Below are 17,582 nucleotides of genomic sequence, written 5' to 3'. Positions count from 1 at the left end.
GGCTCAAAATCCCTGCCTTGTCTGTCACCTCCGCATTTGCAACTGGAAACAGACCGGGTGCAAGAAAGCTGTGCTTGGCAGGGAATTAGTGGTGAAAGGGAAAGGAGCTCATTCCACAGCAGTGCGGAAAAGAGATGTTAAATGACTATTATATCAGCTTGGACACATTGTTCTTGGCAATGATGGGAATAAAGACAAACATAAAGCTTTTCATTAGCAGGGGGCTTATTGCGCTGCGAGCGGGCGAGCAGAGATTGAACCGCAGCTCCGCCGTCTGCTGCTGGAGATTAATCTGCGAGGCTGGAGGTGATGTCTCCTGAAGGACACTTTGAGGGGCTTCTGCTGAAGAAACCGTGTCGAACGGTTCCGGTGAAACACGGCAGGCGTGCCAACAGGTCACAGCGGCAAGGACCCGCCGGCCAGCATGAGACCAGGCTCCAAACTCATGGTGCTCATTTCAGTCCTCGCCGGAGAAGACTGCACAAACTTAATGAACCCGGTCTGTACGATCACAGCTCTCATCGTTCCTTAAGCTAAAAGTAAAAAGTTTTACTTACATAATACCAACACTTGTTTAAAAGAGGGATCTTTTCTAAAGCACATCGCTTACAACCTGGGTAGAGTGCTACAGTTTTGGGTTTAACTGAACAAGGTGCAGTTTTTAATATAGACTGGGAACTTCTGAAGACAAGGCCTTGGACATCTCCCTGAGCAATCCAGAGGTGACAGCTGCAAGGAAATTACCCACCTCCCTGCCCAGCCCCTTCTTCCATTCTCCTCTATGATTTGCTCCTGTTTCCTGCTTCTTCTCACAAGCAGTTTCCTACAGAACTGCTGAATCTATCGCCATGTTCAACATGGGTCTCAAAACCCATCTCTTTCGGACCCAGTTCTCTGCTGATCTCCTAACAGCTCCATAAATTTACATCGCACCATCCACCAAGGTCACCTTTGTGTTTCCTATCTGTCTGAATTCTATATGCAGCTACTCATATAATGCGTGGCAAAGGAGGTATTTGTCACACTGTGCTTCAGAAATCAATTGTCTGTATCTGCAACTCTTCATCTGTTGTGAAACGCACTTTTCTTACTCGGAGTTGTGAGTTGCTTTTGAGAAAATCGCCTCTTAAATAAATAATTGTAAATGTAAGTAGTATTCTCAGCTTGTCTCCCTGCCAAGACCGGCCTTCTCCCCCTCATGACTCGGCAGTTAACACTGCCTGGCTGAAAGCGGTGTTCTTTAACACACTGACCCTAGATCAGATCCCCCGCCCCCACGTCCCCGGATTCTTGACCTCGCGGCTCCATTTCGGAGCCACAGCTGAGGGCTGCGGAGCCTGGCCAGGGCCTGTTGTGTCTCAGCACGTCTGCCGTCTCTCTCGGCCGAATAGCTGTTTACCTGAGGGGTCTTCACGAGCCATCAGTTTGATTTGTGGTGAGAGCGAAGGCTGCACACTAACCATACACAGTAAGCCATCTACAGTGGTCTTTTTGATATGTTCCATAAGCGACACGGCTTACTTCAGAGTGAATGCCGCTTTTATCATTTGTTTGAAAGGTTAAAGGAGTAAATTATGTCTGCCGGAGTGCACTTTCGCAGATCAGTCACAGAGACTCAGTTTCACTTGTGCTGCAGCAACCAGCTGCCTGGAAATCTCCAGAGCCGTCTTTCAGTTGATAGAGCCCTCGCCCATAGATGACTTGTCTTTTCTATTTTCGTCACAACGTATGCATGCCGTTATATTTAGGTATGTAAGTATATATAGGGATAGACATTTATAGTAATTTATATATCTAAATATACACTTTAAGTTTATTGTTGATTATCAGTTTAATGTTTGTGCTTTAAGTTATACATCATTTGACAAATTGAGGCTATGAGTTATAGGAAAGCAGTAATTATTGTTGTTATGAAAGCTGAACGAAGTATACATGTATACCAAATATCTCGGGGAAAAAAAGTCTAACATAGGTCTCATTAACTAGACTTTTATTCCATAACATATATTTTTATAGTATTGTATGAAATAATTAGACTTGCCAAAGTGTTCTCACTGCAGTTTAGAGATAAGAAGTTATGTAGTACTTTCCAAAGGTGCATTAGGCAGTGTGCTGCTTAAATGTAAAATGATGCAATCAGAAGTGTGGTTATGAAGTCAAAAAAGAAAGATTACAAAAACACAGTGTGTTTTAAATCAGCGCAGTTTCACATACGCGTGTATAAAGAAAAAACATAACCATGACCTTAACCATAAACTGTACGCAAATTGCCGTAATAAATGTGGCTAATTGTAATTGAAAATTGCGGCGGCCCAGTTTGTGCGTGTGTTTGTAAATGGTGAAGCTCCTGGCAGCGGAAGGTCAGTTCCGGTGCCTGATCTGCTAAAGCTCCTTAGTAGCAGTACTGAGAGTGTGTGTGTGTGCCCCGTGTGATGTGCTGGAACAGGGGAGTCTTTCTGCAGCAGCGAAGCCTGTCTGGCACACTACGCTCGGTCTGACACGACACACTGACATGTATAGACATTGGCTGTATCAACAATCTGCCTGCGGCCTTTTCTACCGTCTCCCATGGTAGCTCCAATTTGTGTGAGTGTATGAACATTTAAATTTGTAGTTTAAATTTAACATGAGATTATTTGATTTATTAATGAAACAATACTCAAGACATAGTTAGTCTTAAACCAGTCTTCTGTGAATTTGTGTGTTTGTAACTGTTGAGCACAAGTGTAAGTGGAAATATGCGCAATGGCTGTTTTAATGAAAGAATGCAAAAACTTTTATTTTGAAACGTGTTCAAAATAAAATAAAACTGCAAGGACTTTTCATTGAAAAAATATTACAGATTATCAATAGGGACAAAATGAAATCAGAAATTCATTTAATCTGCAAAAAAAGAAAGAAGTTGCTCTGAACGTTTTCCCTCCCAACATGCAGGTATTCTGTAAGAGTGTAATGGCAATATAAGAGTAGAACAGAGCAAGCACTGGGGATAGTGATTGAGGGTGGATAGGTGAACAGGAGACAAACACCTCTGGGGGGGGATGGGGGGGTGAGTGTCTCTCATGGTTGAGATAAAGGCACAAAAAGTAGCATTCTGAGTAAAACTGTGCACTGTTTGCAAGTGATGTCACAGAGAAGACAGGAGGTAAAAGACAATGTAGAACCACAGTAAAAGATCCTGTTAGTGCAGTAAGCCTCTTTTTCAGACAGCTCAACGTAATGCAAAATGGGTCGAAATGGAGGAACCTGGATGGATAAACAAAGAGATCCTTCAAGTCCCACCTGAGCATGTGTCAGGCAGGAAGGCACTGGTGTAATCATGGAACCACACTTGTGGCTCCAGAGATGGGCGGTCACTCATTTCTCTTTAAATTGAAGTGTTTAGTAAAAAAACCCAGCTGATTAAATCTATAAAAGATGTAAGACTAAGCTAAATAATATGTTTTGGAAAACAGTTCCCGTGAACACAACAGAATAATAAAACTATAATTATAATACCGTGGAAATATGCCCCCCAGCTATTAACATCAGAATACTTTTGCTGTACCCTGATAAAAACTGAGTGCATTGACTGAGTGGCAGATTATAATGAAGCAGCTTCAATGGCCTTAAAAGAGATGCCTTGTGATCAAACCAGTAAAATGCCTTTTCTTTTACCACCGTACATCAAGCCACTGAATTAACCAAAACCTCTTTGCTGCTGGACATCTTTGAAATAACGATCACTTTCACTGGATGCACCATGAATCCAAACAAATATTTAAATGAACGAAAATAAGAAAACTTAAAATTTTGTTTAGGAGACATCCAGTTACACAGGATGGAGGAAAGATCTTTAATAATTGTATCCGAGACAGGAAATTATTTATAACTGGTTATACAATTTCCGTTGGGGTCAGCTTCACCGATAATGTATACGCTTTGCCACTCTGCACGAGGCTGTATTTAAACGTAGTTTACCTTCTCTTGTGGAAAAAAGAACGCTCACAGATGTAAAGACTGTGCCTCGATGGATAGTGTTAATCTAGAAGAGACAACACTGGCCACAGACTAATAAGATGTAGGACAAAGCATGAGTTTCAATTCAGTCTGACAGAAGGTTGCAGGAGTTATAGAACTGTGAAAAGAAATGTGTTTGCCATGCAATATTGCCCTTTTTATATCTGTAGTTTCCATGAATTGTTGCTGTTCATCAGCACCGATATCGATTTCACCGCTGTTTTTTGCGTCCTTCATGCCATCCAGCTGCGAGCAGAAGCTACCGGAAGGGAGCAGGGAGAAAGCCCACATCTAGGCGTGTAGATTTACCGAGCGAACGCCCGAAACCCCCCATCCGTGCCCATATTGTCGGAGGACGTCACTCCCGGTGCTTATCAAAGACCGGGCCGCCTGGGATGGCAAATTGTGCATCGTCGGCGAATCGACGGCTCCTTTCTGGAGGCGTCGCGCTTTGCTGGAGGTTATTATGGAGAGACGCGGAAGCGACAAGAAAGCCTCCCGATTGTGAAGAGGGCCTCCAGTAGTAGGTTATCTGATTAAATAAAGCCCAGCGCGGCTGTGAGCTTTACACATCGGGAAACACTCACACAAAAACACCAACACATGTTTGAAAAGCGAAGGCAAACGCACAATAAAGCGTTCACAGGAGCTATGTGAATCAATCAGGCACAATGCTTAGTACAACGTATAGCCATAGAAAAAAGGTGAAACTTTTTTTTAACTGACACCAAAATCAACCTGCTAATAGATGCTTTATGGCAGCCAAATCACTTCTCGATGGAATGATTTCACCGATGTAATGCAGCGATGACTGAATGGAAGTACACTTGCATATTCTGGGGAAGGTTCTCACTACACGTGGAGGAAATGGCACGATCGGAATAAAGGCATCACCTCCGGTGACACGCTGGAAGTACCTGCCTGGATCCCACCCTCCTGTAGTCCTGTGGTGGGCTCTTGGTTAGGGGAGAGCAAGGGCCCTTCCCGTGCGCACTGTGGGACTTTCCCTGGGTTACACAGGACACCCCTACGCCAGCAGCTTCAACAGCTGCCCCCAAATGACTGCTCTCCTGCCCTGGATGTCATGGTGCATTACTCACTGCTGCTCAGAACTTCTTCTGGATGCTGAAGCAATGCCTTTAAATGGAATACTAACATTTTCAGTGGCCTCATCTCAAACACCTCAGAAACATACCGTCTGCTTGACTAGAATTTTTTATCTCTTGTTGAATTGGAGTATCACTCTCCTTGTCGCAGATTAATGCTCGATTTGCTTCGTGTTTGCGGTTTTTCGAAAGGGGTCTTGCAAAAAGAAGCGTGCGAGCTCAAGGAAATAATATGAAGCACATGTAAAGGGCAATGCGAACTCGCTGTTTATTTGTTGTGGTTTGCGGCTGCTGATTTTCTGTAAACTGCGGTCCTTCAGACCATCGGGGGGCTTTGGAGATGTTTCTAAAAAAAGACAAAACGTTGCAAGAGTGCTATTTAGAGGCACTCTGCAACAAAGTTCAACCGCAACCCTTTCTACGTGTTTTTTTTTTTTTGGGCGGGGGGTATGTTTTCCCCGTTGTCATCCGGGAAGCCTCCAGGGCTCGACTCCTTGTGTGTGTCCTTAGAGCGGTAGCTTGTAACACCTCGCTCACAGCCAATTTGTCCCTACAGTGCAGCCAGGCACAGCATTTCTACGTGTCAGAAACTAGTCTTCCTAGGCGTGGCCTGTGGGTGCGTATCTAGTGTGAGACATAACTCCAAAAAGAGTGCATGTGGCGCACACATACGCACGCAGGGAAAGGAGTGTATGCCGTTGTAGAGGACACCAGTTAAAGTGTCAGTCAAATCTTACACCTGATGTGTAACTTACTGTGTCTCTCACTGACCATGTGTCAGCAAAATCTGACGTGGTTCATAGGGTCTTAATCGAAAGCGTTCAGTGAGAAAAGCTATAGATAACAGATACACCGGTAAACCACGCTGTCCCAGTGCCAGGCGATCCATACGACTGGACCTTCTGGATGGAAAGCGTGTGAAGCCAACCTGATCCGAAGCGCAGCTTTTACCTCGTTCCCGTGAAGCAAATGACCTGCAACAAAGGCGTCATTCCGCAAAGCGCTGACTCGGCGGTCTGTCGGCCTGACAATGGTGCCCTCGGCGTGGCGTGACTGGACCCGCACCGTGCCAAACCCGTCCGTTTCCACCCTGAGATTTTTTCCCCCTCGTTTGTTTTTACAGTCTGTGATGGACCCTTCTCTTACCACGAATACACCTTGTTTACCATCGTTGTTTTCCTCCCTGAAACAACCCACCGGGCTAACACGTCACTAGTTTTATCGATGTGTACGAAGATCTGCCCTCGCATGTAGAAAAGGCTTTGCGATTTAAATAAGTGACAGGCACAGTTGGTTAACCTCTGATTTTATTTATTAAACATTTTACAGAAAGCAATTTCCCGGCAAGCATCATTACAATGTTTTTCGGGTAAGTACGTCTGCAAAGCGCCACAATTAATTGTGATTCTTTTCCAGCAGATAATTTCACACTGTAAAGCAGCTTGTAAAAAGAAGAGAGAGGAAGAAAAAAAAAAAAAAAAAAAAAAACATTGCCGTGCACATAATTACAGACAGAGGCAAAACTACACAAGCAAATTTATCTTCTGTTCAAATATTCAAGCCAGCAAGCACCGGGGCTTCACTAACTTGAATCCTCTTTGAAGAGTCATTTATTTTCAAAGTGTTAACTTTCCCAGATGAGCAACCAATTGTGTGTCCTTTGGTTATGAATTAGCCCATTTGCACTGCACCAAACTCGCAGCAGAGCGAACGAATTAATACACTGGCAGCAATTAGCGAGAGTGAGTTCACGTCGCTTAGGAAGCCGAGAAACAGGCCCCAGGAAATGAATGGAAATAAAGCCAAGCGTCGGAACGAATGCGGCTCACGCAGCGCGCCGTCACCCAGAGGATGGAGCGAGCCGTATGGGTTCGGGGCGTATCTGTCGGAAAGGCCGCTGGGAAAGCGTCGCTGTTGTTCCGTTACGTTGCGGCGCCGCGGTCCGCTTCTGACAAGCTGCTCCGGAGCTCGGCATCGACTGCCTGATGAGTCCCGGGGCAGCGGAGCGGGGCAACGTGTCCCGAGCGCTTCACCTGTCAGAACGCGGCGCGCTCTAATCGACAGGCACCTGTCCGCGCCCTCCACATTTGTCCTAACCGCAAAGGCCGCCGACGGAAGATTCCCCGACTCACATGAAGCGAAGAAAATAAATAAAAAAAAGCCTACCCCATGCCTCACTTCTGTGTGTTTTTAATAACAGTAAACAGTGGCTCTAATAAAAAATTAATACAAGTATAAAACAAAAAAACAACAATATTGTGCAAATAACATTGTGACTATCCAGAATAATAATGACGATGATTCATATTACATTTAAAACGCAGAGCGAGGGCAAATTGCAAGGAAAGAGATTACCAGATTAGACCGAATATAAGCAAACGCATTTCTATAAAAAATGTAAAGGATGAAATCCTTTTTAATAACCAATGACGGGAAGTGAAAATACATAAAATGGTGTGGGATCTCAGAGCTGAAAGAATGCAGTGGCGAATGTTTGGGGGGGGGGGGGGCCGCGAAGAGGGAGGCAACCGTACCCTGAGCACGAACGCAAAGAAAGGAAAAAGCATCCAACTAATAAAAAAATCCCCCCTCCACCCTTGAAAGTGTTACATTTTTAAAGAGGCCCACGAGCAGCGAGGATCGCAGTGCACCCAGGAGTAAGACAGCGATTCCAAACAGGCTCTCTGTGGGGGTTCTCTTGTTGGGGTCCTCCGAGGGGGGCCGTTTGAAGCGCGCAGGAAGAGAGAGAAGAGGCGCGGTGGCACCAGCGAAAGGAGACGGCGGTTGTTTAAGAAGCGTGCGGCACCCGGGCAGTTTGCTGGGGCCTCTGGGCGAAGTACTGCTTTCCTGTGTTTGGAAAGGCACAGGCACCTTTGAGGTGCTTCACCTAAGAGATTGTGCTCTTCCCCATCTCATACGCTCCGCACCCCTTCATCTGCCCTTTCCTTCGTGGCCTTTTGGGATGGTACGATCGGGAAACGGGCAGGGGGTTCTGGAGGAGACTCTTGACGGGCTACATGCGTCACATGAAAATTAAAGATGAAACGATACAACGTACTACATTTATTTATTCAGCCTATGCTTCTCTCCAAAACAAATAGCCATGCGTAGCTACTATTTACAGGGATCTGCCCATTTATACAACTGGTGTAAATGTGCCAGATACGGTAAGCAGCTTAACTTTGTTCGTCACTTTCGAGAAAAGCGCCAGCAAAAAAAATCGTGTGCTACTACCGACTGACTTTTTTTCAACAACTTTCGCATCGCACGGCTGCCGTGTTTAAACAAATGTGGTGAGTGGATGGGAAGGACACCTCCTTAAGTATCCAACGATGGGTCGACATCAACAGCCAGCTAAACAGGGGCATGCCGCTGTTAAGCGACTAAGAGGAGAACCCAACGGACAACTCCGGTAATGGGAAAATAGGCTGAAACTGAACCGAAAAAGCATGCGCTGCCCAGTTCGTGCCGACGAAGGCTCCGCAATGTCACGATCAGGGCGCGACTCGTAGTGACGATATCGGCCTGGTGGAAATCGGGAGGCTGTGGAGCGGCACCACTTAGCTGGGGCCACCCATCAAACGGACAGAGCAGGAGCGCACGGATGATGCGCAGCGGCCTGTCTGCCGGCCAAGAAAACAGCTGACTCACCCCGAATGGCGCAGGGTAACACAGCCAAAGCTGTCGTGCCTTTGCTGCATTGTGGCGCATTCGGAAAACAGCACACGTGACTCTTCTGTGTAAGACATGGACAGCAGCACGCGGGGGTTCGCCAGGATGAAAAACCCCGGGATGCCATTGCTGCTCTGGAGATCTGTAAAACACTGTTCATTAAAGTAGCTTAAACAGAAGTTGTATTTAAAAAAAAAAAAAAAAAAAAAAAAACTCACACCAAACCTAAGGCGCTACCAAGGTACATAACCAGACTCACAAAGAGATTATTGAAACACTAATCCTAATGAGAGGAGCAGCCAGCTTCAATTAGGGATAAATGAAGTGAACAGCCTAGTCCCTCCAGCTGAAACTGAAGGGATTCCACAGTGGCCTGGCACTAATCCCTCTGTTTCTGCTCTTTTCTTTCCTTCCCGGCCAATCTCTATCCATACGTTAAAACTGACATCATTATAAAAGATATAGCGGGCGGTGTCGAAAATGTGAGCGTGGGACTTCTGGGATTAGGAGCACAATCATCCGAAACCCTCCTTTTATCCCTGGAATTTTTCCCCTCTAAACATGGTAAATGTAGTGTGCATTAAAGGCTTTCCGCCTCCCCGGTGGGCAGGCCGGGCCGGTTCCAGCCCAGCGGGCCGCGGCGAGACGGAGCCGAGCTTTGATATGCCCGCTTCCACGTGCGCGTATGGCAAGTGCCGGGCTTCGACATCCGCCGAGACGCGTTGCCGGAAATTCGATTGCCGTTCCCGCAACAACAATAAAACAGGAAATAGGAATATGCGTTCCGAGGCCTACGGAGATGCAGCAGAAATTGTCTTGGAAAATTAGAAAAGCGCAAATTTAATAACGGAGATCAGCTGAATTGAATAGCGAGACAAAAGCGCACAAGTTTCCCGAAGTTTAATTCGCAACAATTAGCGGAACACCGCAAGAAAGCGTCTCTTCCCTAATTTCCCCGTGCGCCTTCTTAAAAGAGTATTTGATACTGGTAATCGCTGTAGCTACTATTCAGTGCTTATTTATTTATCGCAAATTGTTATCTACGATGTGCATTACAGCCCCCGGTAATGAGTTTCTGACACCACATTCCATGTCGCAAAGTGATGTTTAAAAAAGTGACAACGGTTGGAAGATGGGTGCGAATCACGCCTCAGGCCACCAAATGACGCCGTTTGCAGGATCTAGTAACAGTTGCTTTACATGTTTAACATGTTCGAATGGGTGCGCTTGAGGCCGAGAGGTGTTACTTCTGCAGACGGTGCACGCAGCAGGTTTTCGCACAGCTCGGGGACCGTGGTGCCTTTTTATTATCTTAAAAACACCCCCTCCACCCCTCCCCTAAAGCATTAAACAATTGCCTCGCTCTTCCAGCCCAAACTTTTTCTCGGACGTGCCCGTCCTGATTATGCAAGGGGAGCATTAAGAAAAGGAACCCACGGGCCTCCGCTTTCAGCTAGTGAAGCCTCACTTGCATTTTGATTGAAGCTGAAGCCTTTCCCAGTGCAGATAAGCGCAGACCGGCTTTCTCATATTAATTTGAAATTATTCTAATTGAGGCAGGGGCAGAGGCAGTGACTTGTGCCTTTGCTCTTTGTGTCGGTCTTCAGTGGGACCGCTGCGGACGGAGTGGAAAATGGGAAGGAGAGGGGGGTCCGTGACCCTGGGGTCCGCCTCGGGGCCCTGCGGTCACGACACGGCAGTCTCCGCCAAGGGATCCTGACAGGGAAAAGGGCACCATGGCACTCGCGAGGTCAGCCGCGAGGCCCCGTACTCTGTCGCTGGCATTTTATACAGTGTGTGCCGGTCACGTTCAGCTTCTTACTGTTGTTCCAAAATGCTTTACAGCACACTCATGGTGGAAGTAAATGAAACAAGTAAATGAAACGTGCTGCAGCTACGCATTAAAAAAAGCCATCCTCTTATATACGTACTAGTCTTGGGGTCTCGTGATTTTGAAAAGAATGCCCTGATATTCAAATCAAGTCGACAAAAAATATATGTATAAATTAATTAATGGCACCTTTTTTTTCCACCACCAGTGCAGCTGTCGAAAGGGACACTACCGCTATAATAAAACAGTGAGATGTAGCAGGGAAGTGTAAAAAGAGGTCTGCAGATGCACTTCAGTTATGTGTACCACCTAAAAACCTTTCTTCATTATCTACAGGATGTTCCGGAATGTTTTTCATCAGATACCGAATGCTCCAGAATGTCTCTTTTCATTAACTGCAGAATGTTCTAGCATAATGACAGCGCGCCTCAGTACGAAAGCACCGGCGTTTGGGAACGGCTCCCGGCCGACTGCTGTGAAACATAATCCTGCTTGTATAGGTACACCACTGGGGTCGCCATTAACCCAGAGTATCTGCATGCATTCTATCATTTTATCGGTTTATTTTTTTCCGATGAAATTCAATAGCTGATATTTATTTAAAGAATAATCACGGGACTGATTTTTGGAAAGCCCTTTCATTTTCCCAATATGACAAGGGGTGTCCAGTGTAGGTTTCCCCAAGAGGTAGACGCCCGATTTGCATGCACAGCTAAACACGCACGCTCAGAATGAGAAGTACTGATGTGGCACTAGGTGACAGTATGTAAATTTGATTTGTCCACATATAATTTCCTCTCTCCTTTATAAGCATATTTACTTCGTATATGGAGGCCACTCCATTTCATTTAGTGCAAGTGTCCCTTTTTTTCATGCCACTGCTTATTATGTTAATACAGGCAAAGTGCCTTGATGTTTTGATCTTCATATTGAATTTAGTTTATTTATAGGAAACTCTGTATCAGGACATCTTAGCTAATTTGACTGTCTTTTCCTTTCCTGCAGTCTTGTCAGTGGTCTGTGGCTTTGGCTAGACCATGAGGACCCAAACAGAGATGGGCCGAGTAAGAGCTGCCAGTTTCACTGTTTACCACCATCGCATGTCACTCAAATTTCATGCCAATTTATAACTGTGCAGGAAATGGTGCCATTTAAATATCAGATTGCTTTGGAGTGACACTGTGAAATCTGCGGTTATTTGCAAATGACTTTTTTTTTTCTGCAAATGCAAGTGATGTTTTTTGTTTTCATTTTTGCTCTTAGGAGTCACTGGAAAAAAAGATGTAGCGAACTTGAACGGGGGGAGACCAAACCAGCAGCTTGCCGATAACGACGTGGCCCAACACCCAACAGGGATGGCTCCGGAGGCCACCTTACATAGCCCCAAGTGACAGGGCGAAGACACCGCACCGCATGGTGCCCTCAGTCTCGCTGCCACCCTGCTCCAATTGCTGCTGCCATGAAAAGTATCCACTTATAATAAACAGCAGCTGCAGAGGGTCTTTGCCATGTTCCTGTGCAGATTAACTGCTTGAGGAAAGTGGTCGCACAAAGTTCTGTCCTCATATTGGATGCAGCCCTAGGATGCAAGACGCAAAGGATGTCAGGCAAAACTGCAAACCGCTCCCAGTTCAAAAGTACATTTGAATTTACATTTATTTATGTAGCACGCTCTTTTTTTTCAAGGCTGACATACGGTGATTATTAACTAGTATTTAGGTGACAACTTTATGCAAGATGCCTTAAAATTCACAGCGCTAAACTTCAGTCATTTATGAGTTTATACATCAGAGCACACACACACACTACAGGTAATTTAGAGTCAACTAAAACAGAGTCATCACTTGAAACACATCTCTGGACTGGGGAGGAAACCCATACTATCAAGGGGAGGAAAATGTAAACTACTCCAGTGCTTATCGTTCGAAGAGAAACCTGGATCGCGTACAAATAATGAAAATAACGTAATATATTACAGAATATCTGTAGTGCTATTTCCGTATATGAATAAGCACACTTTTCGTAAGATTACTCCAATCAGAAACTGTGAAATATGAGTAATCTTGCTGAACACTGTCGTTTGGCTTAAAGAAAATTACTGCATGTGAGGGCTAAATCTTCACTGTTTGGTAAGACTTGAAAGCGACAAAAGCTGACAAGAAAACACTAGCAGCATCTGCAGTGGTGCGAACAGGAAATGATAATAAGTGATAATAAGCGATGTTGCTTTACAGATCACAGGCTGTCTCGCTGCGACTGCAGATGAATGCCAATCTGCCCAAACAGCTCCTGGTCCAGACCGAGGAGAGGAGAGGTACGTCTCCTCAAGGTGAGACTGCTGCACGGCACACAGGTATCTGCATGCCGAGCAGCCCGGAGCACCTCCTTGCACGAGGACAGCCGCAGCCCCGCAGCTCTGCTTCCGTGGCCCAACGAGAAACGATTCGTGTCCTTAATTGGCTGCTGCGTTGACGTTTTTCTTTTTTATTATTGTTGTTACGCTCATTTTCCGATGCAGGTGACCGAGTCGCGTGCCACGGTGTGATAAATTTGATAGAAAAATTAAAAAGCTGCTTCTGCTGACCAAACCCCAACACAACCGTAACATCAATTTCATGTCAGCTGCAGGTGAGGCGTGTCTTTCCTTACAATAAAAATAAAGGCACGTCCTCGGGGAGCGTCCGTCATCATCGGGCAGGCCACCGTGTCCACATTTGTTAGCATGCTGAAGAAATGGCACAAGCTCTGGCCTTTATGGGTCTGATTATCCACCGGATTAAACTTTGCATGGCTTTCATGCCGTGGCTTTGAGTCACAGCTCCAGGAGCGAGGCATGGGGGGGTGGGACAGGGTGTTTTTCAGTAATTACTGATGGTCACTGGGCACAAGAGTCAAATGCGCAACGACAATGGCACAACTACGAGTGAAGTCTGCTGTACTCGGGCCCGCTACAGCCTCTTCTTCATGAACACAATTAATCTTGTGGGGCGAAGTTCTAAAAATAATTTGAACTTTTCACAGCTTTGTCAAAATAATTGCTCGAAACAATGAGGACAAAATTTAACAGAGCAGTTTTATAGGGAGTTGCCGCACTAGTCTAAATGGTCACAATGAAGGTATCCAGTGGTAAACCGATGATGTGTGGCAGCTGGTAGCATAGTGATAAGAACTGTTGCTTTTGGACCCAAAGGTTGCATCTTTGAATCCCACCTCCAGCTGTACCCTTGAGCAAGGTACTTATCCTGAATCGCTCCAATCAAAACTACCAAGCTCTACAAATGGGTAAACACTTGCAGGTAGGTTAAGACTTTAAGTCGCTCTTGAGAAAAGTGTCACCTAAATATATAAAGATGAAAGGCTCTCACTGCAAGAGTGTTTAAGGGTAAAGAACATGTGGTGTGTGTCATGTGCACAGGGAGTGAATGTCAACTCTGCAGGAACATGTTCTTTACCAGTGAAGGAACAGCTCAGCACGCATACAACACAAATGTGCTCTTCAAGACCACCTTCATCATGCTCATGCCCTTCAGGAAGAGTGGTCTGGACCTCTTTATATGCTACAATAAGCCAAAAACAGGCCATCAAAATCTTTACATTTGACTGCAGAAGAAGATCATAATCTACAAACAGCATGACTATCATTTATTTTTGCTAATTAACTCTTAATGTGGGTGGCCGATAACGTAGTGAGGTAGCTGTTACATTTAGATCCGAAGGTTTCCCGTTCTAATCTCACCTATTGCTGTCGTACCCTTGAGCAAGGTACTTGCCCTAAATTGCTCCAGTAAAATTACCAAGCTGTATAAATTGCTAAATAGTTGTAGGTATCTTAACATTGCAAGTCACTTTGGAGAAACGCATGAGCTAAATGAATAAATGTGAAATATTAATAGCACTTTTCTTTAGCTTTGCGTATTGTCACCTCAATTTTAAAAATGTGGAATTTCACTCAAATATAAATGTGCTCTTTACCTGTATCTTAATGTAATATCTGTTGTCATATTCTTGGGAACTTCAGCTGTGACACCATCTCTCTCCTCGTTTCTGTGAAGTCCTGACTCTCTTTATACCATTTCATAGTCATCACCAAGACAAATTCCTTGTATGTGTGAACATACTTGGCAATAAAGCTCGTTCTAATTCAGATTCTGATAAGGATGGAGTTGAGGGTGGTCTGGGTATTGGACCAAGACATGCAATGGGCAGACTGATGGAGAAAGTTTGGGCCAGAATGAGGTACAAAGAATTACCCATGGCTCTGGGGTCCTACTTTCCACTTCTTTCATTAAGAGGAAGCTCTGTTGTCCAGTTGACAGTTGTTCGCTAGTACGCATCCTGTGTTAACCCACATTACTTCAACTGTGAGCAGCCAAGGCAGATGGAGCCTCTGTGACTGTCAGTAGACCTGAAAATGTGTTGCCGTTTCACACCATTCACAGCCTGTTTGAGGATGTTTTTTAACCCATCGCAAAAACTTCAACTGCTATGAAAAGCATCACTGAACTACATGCTCCAAGTATTGGTTTGCATATTACAGTAAATCGCAAATAAGACATTCATTGAGCAGCCTGACTTGGTAAAATTCTTCTAACTGCCAAAAAAAAAAAAAAAAAAGAAAAATAATACAGCCAGAGAGACAGGAACATATAAACATGGAGAAGAAAGCTGAGGGCAGAACAAATATTTGCATAAATCCTACATTTTCACAAGAAAGAGCTTTCATGAATTGTCCACATTTATACTGCAATGGCGATTCCTTTGAATTGAGCACTTCCTTAAGTAACCCCTATGCAGGATAAAGCAGGTTAAAACATGCAGACTTGTGTCAAAGTCTGGATTCCTGCTGAAAGTTTGTTTACTTGCACTATAACTGTGCACTGTGCAGCTCTACGTAGAAGTGGGAACCCGATCTGTGCTATTGCCATATAGCACATCCCTTTCAGAAATTACGTATATTAATAGAACTTCTGCAAATTCCTGAACTATTCATTATGATCAAGCTACGATTAAAGAAACTGATTTTTCAAAAGGCATGTTAGTTCAGATTGTACTATAAACCGATCTTTAGGTTTGTAAAGACTACAGTAAATACGATAAATGTAATAATAAAAGATCTGTGACTTTAAATTCTTTATTCTTCTTATACTTGACTGGTTATTGACATTCAGCCTAACGACAGCCGGTGTGTTTCTCTTGCTTTGCTCCGAAAATGCTGGCAACGGTCTGTTCGGCCCACAGCTGCCCTTATCGCCTCACATCTCCTCCAACAGCCCAGTTTTCTTGTCTTCTCTATGCAATTACATGCATTTGTCACTTGAAATAAAGGCTGTTAGAGAACAGAACAAAATGCTGTCGCTTTGATAGTTGCGTCATACTTTCACCACGGGAACTAAAAGGGGCTTTTGTGGAGCTGCAGCCCTGAGACAGCCCTGGGACAGCCCTGAAACTGTTTTCATTCTCTCTCTGTGGTGGCAATACTTTGATAGATCAAGCTACGGAACGTTCGTTTAACTTCTTGACGAACTCAAACACTTTTCTGTAATATGCTGCAGGTTCATCGGAAGATATTGGAAGATACCATTGGAAGATTCATTGGTGGCTTATTGCTGAAACGAGCAAAAGTCTACAGAACTTTGGAGTAATTTATTGCATTTACATTACATTTACACATTTGGCAGAGGCTGTTCTCCAAAGCAACTTACTTACTATGATTATTAACTAGTATCTATCTTGAACCTTTGTATAAAGTGACTTACAGTGCTAGATACACTGTACTAAACTCCCAACAGCCATTCACCACCTATACAGCAGAGCCATGTAAGACACAAACTTGCACACATTCACACACTAAGGGCGATTTAGAATCATCGGCTAACCTGAAGCACTTGTGTTTGGAGTGTAGGTGGAAATGGTTACAAACACATGCAGAACATCCAAATTCCCCACAAACTGAGCTCAATTTGAACCTAAGTCCAAATTCACAACCTAGGTTCTGCAAGGCACTAGCTCTACCTGCCGTACTACAGTAATACCGAATTTAGAAATTACTCTATGATCCATAATACTTTTTTTTATAACCTCTATCTAAACCCCTCTATTTAAGTTTTATTTAGGTGAATCGAAAAATGCCATCAGGATTCATCAAATGACTACCCCAATAAAACAAATTTTAAATGGTTGAAAGTACATAGAATACATGTTTCTTCGGAGCAATTTATGCCGCAATTCACATTTCTCATTTACTGTATGTGAACATTCCCTGACTACTCGGTTAAGGCTTTCCGCACCAAGATATACACCGGTTGTATGAGGTACAATAGTAACAGGAAGCTCAGGGCCTCTTTGTGTGACATGTGAATGCTGGGGGATCACCACTACAAACCCGCGTGGAGAACGTCAAGTGCGACAGGGGCAGGATGGGTTGTTAGCAGGCAGTGCGTGGGAAGGAGATAAAGACTTGCAGTTCAGGGGACCTAATTCATCACTATTACCATGGTCAGCGCTAGACAGAGGACGTACGGCACGCGTGCTCTTGCCAGCTGAAGTGGGATATCAATCCTTTCATTTACCAAACAAAACAAGCCCGGCACTCACAGCGCCAGCCTCATATTTACTGCCCCTGCCACTTGATTTGATTTCTGCTTTGAGAAAACAAAAGCTCCTCAGTCTTGATGAAATAATTTTAATACGCTGTAAATTATTGATTCACACCAAATCTTTTACCAGCAGAGAAAATGTTTGTTATGTGGAAAATGATAAAAATAAACGGACCGAAGGCACAGAATTCTTATTGAGTTGAACTGAAGAAATAAAATATAATTGTTTTTAACAATAAATATTTGAACATCCAAACACGAATAATGTGTGTCTCGTATGACTATCGAAACAAAGCAGATTTTAAAAACCACAGTAAAAACAAGATGCTGGAAAGTTTGTAAAGGTTTCTATTCAAGAGCGTATATTACCTCACTGAG

General features: G+C 44.3%; 1 long non-coding RNA gene across 2 annotated transcripts; it reads left to right on the top strand.

The window, feature by feature from the left end:
* The first annotated feature begins 1,306 nt into the window (after nt 1–1,306).
* Nucleotides 1,307–12,403, top strand: LOC108941262 (uncharacterized). 2 transcript variants are annotated; one of them, XR_001966621.2, is made up of 3 exons: nt 1,307–1,435; nt 11,614–11,672; nt 11,872–12,403. It is a non-coding gene; the product is annotated as an uncharacterized LOC108941262 (long non-coding RNA). The 2 variants fall into 2 exon arrangements; XR_001966620.2 differs by having other exon boundaries at nt 1,307–1,468.
* Nucleotides 12,404–17,582: the final 5,179 nt, after the last annotated feature.

Source organism: Scleropages formosus, chromosome 11 (genome assembly GCF_900964775.1).
Source record: "Scleropages formosus chromosome 11, fSclFor1.1, whole genome shotgun sequence".
Taxonomy (NCBI): Eukaryota; Metazoa; Chordata; class Actinopteri; order Osteoglossiformes; family Osteoglossidae; genus Scleropages; species Scleropages formosus.
The sequence above is the reverse complement of the archived record's forward strand: the minus strand, read 5'-3'. Positions and strand labels throughout refer to the sequence as shown.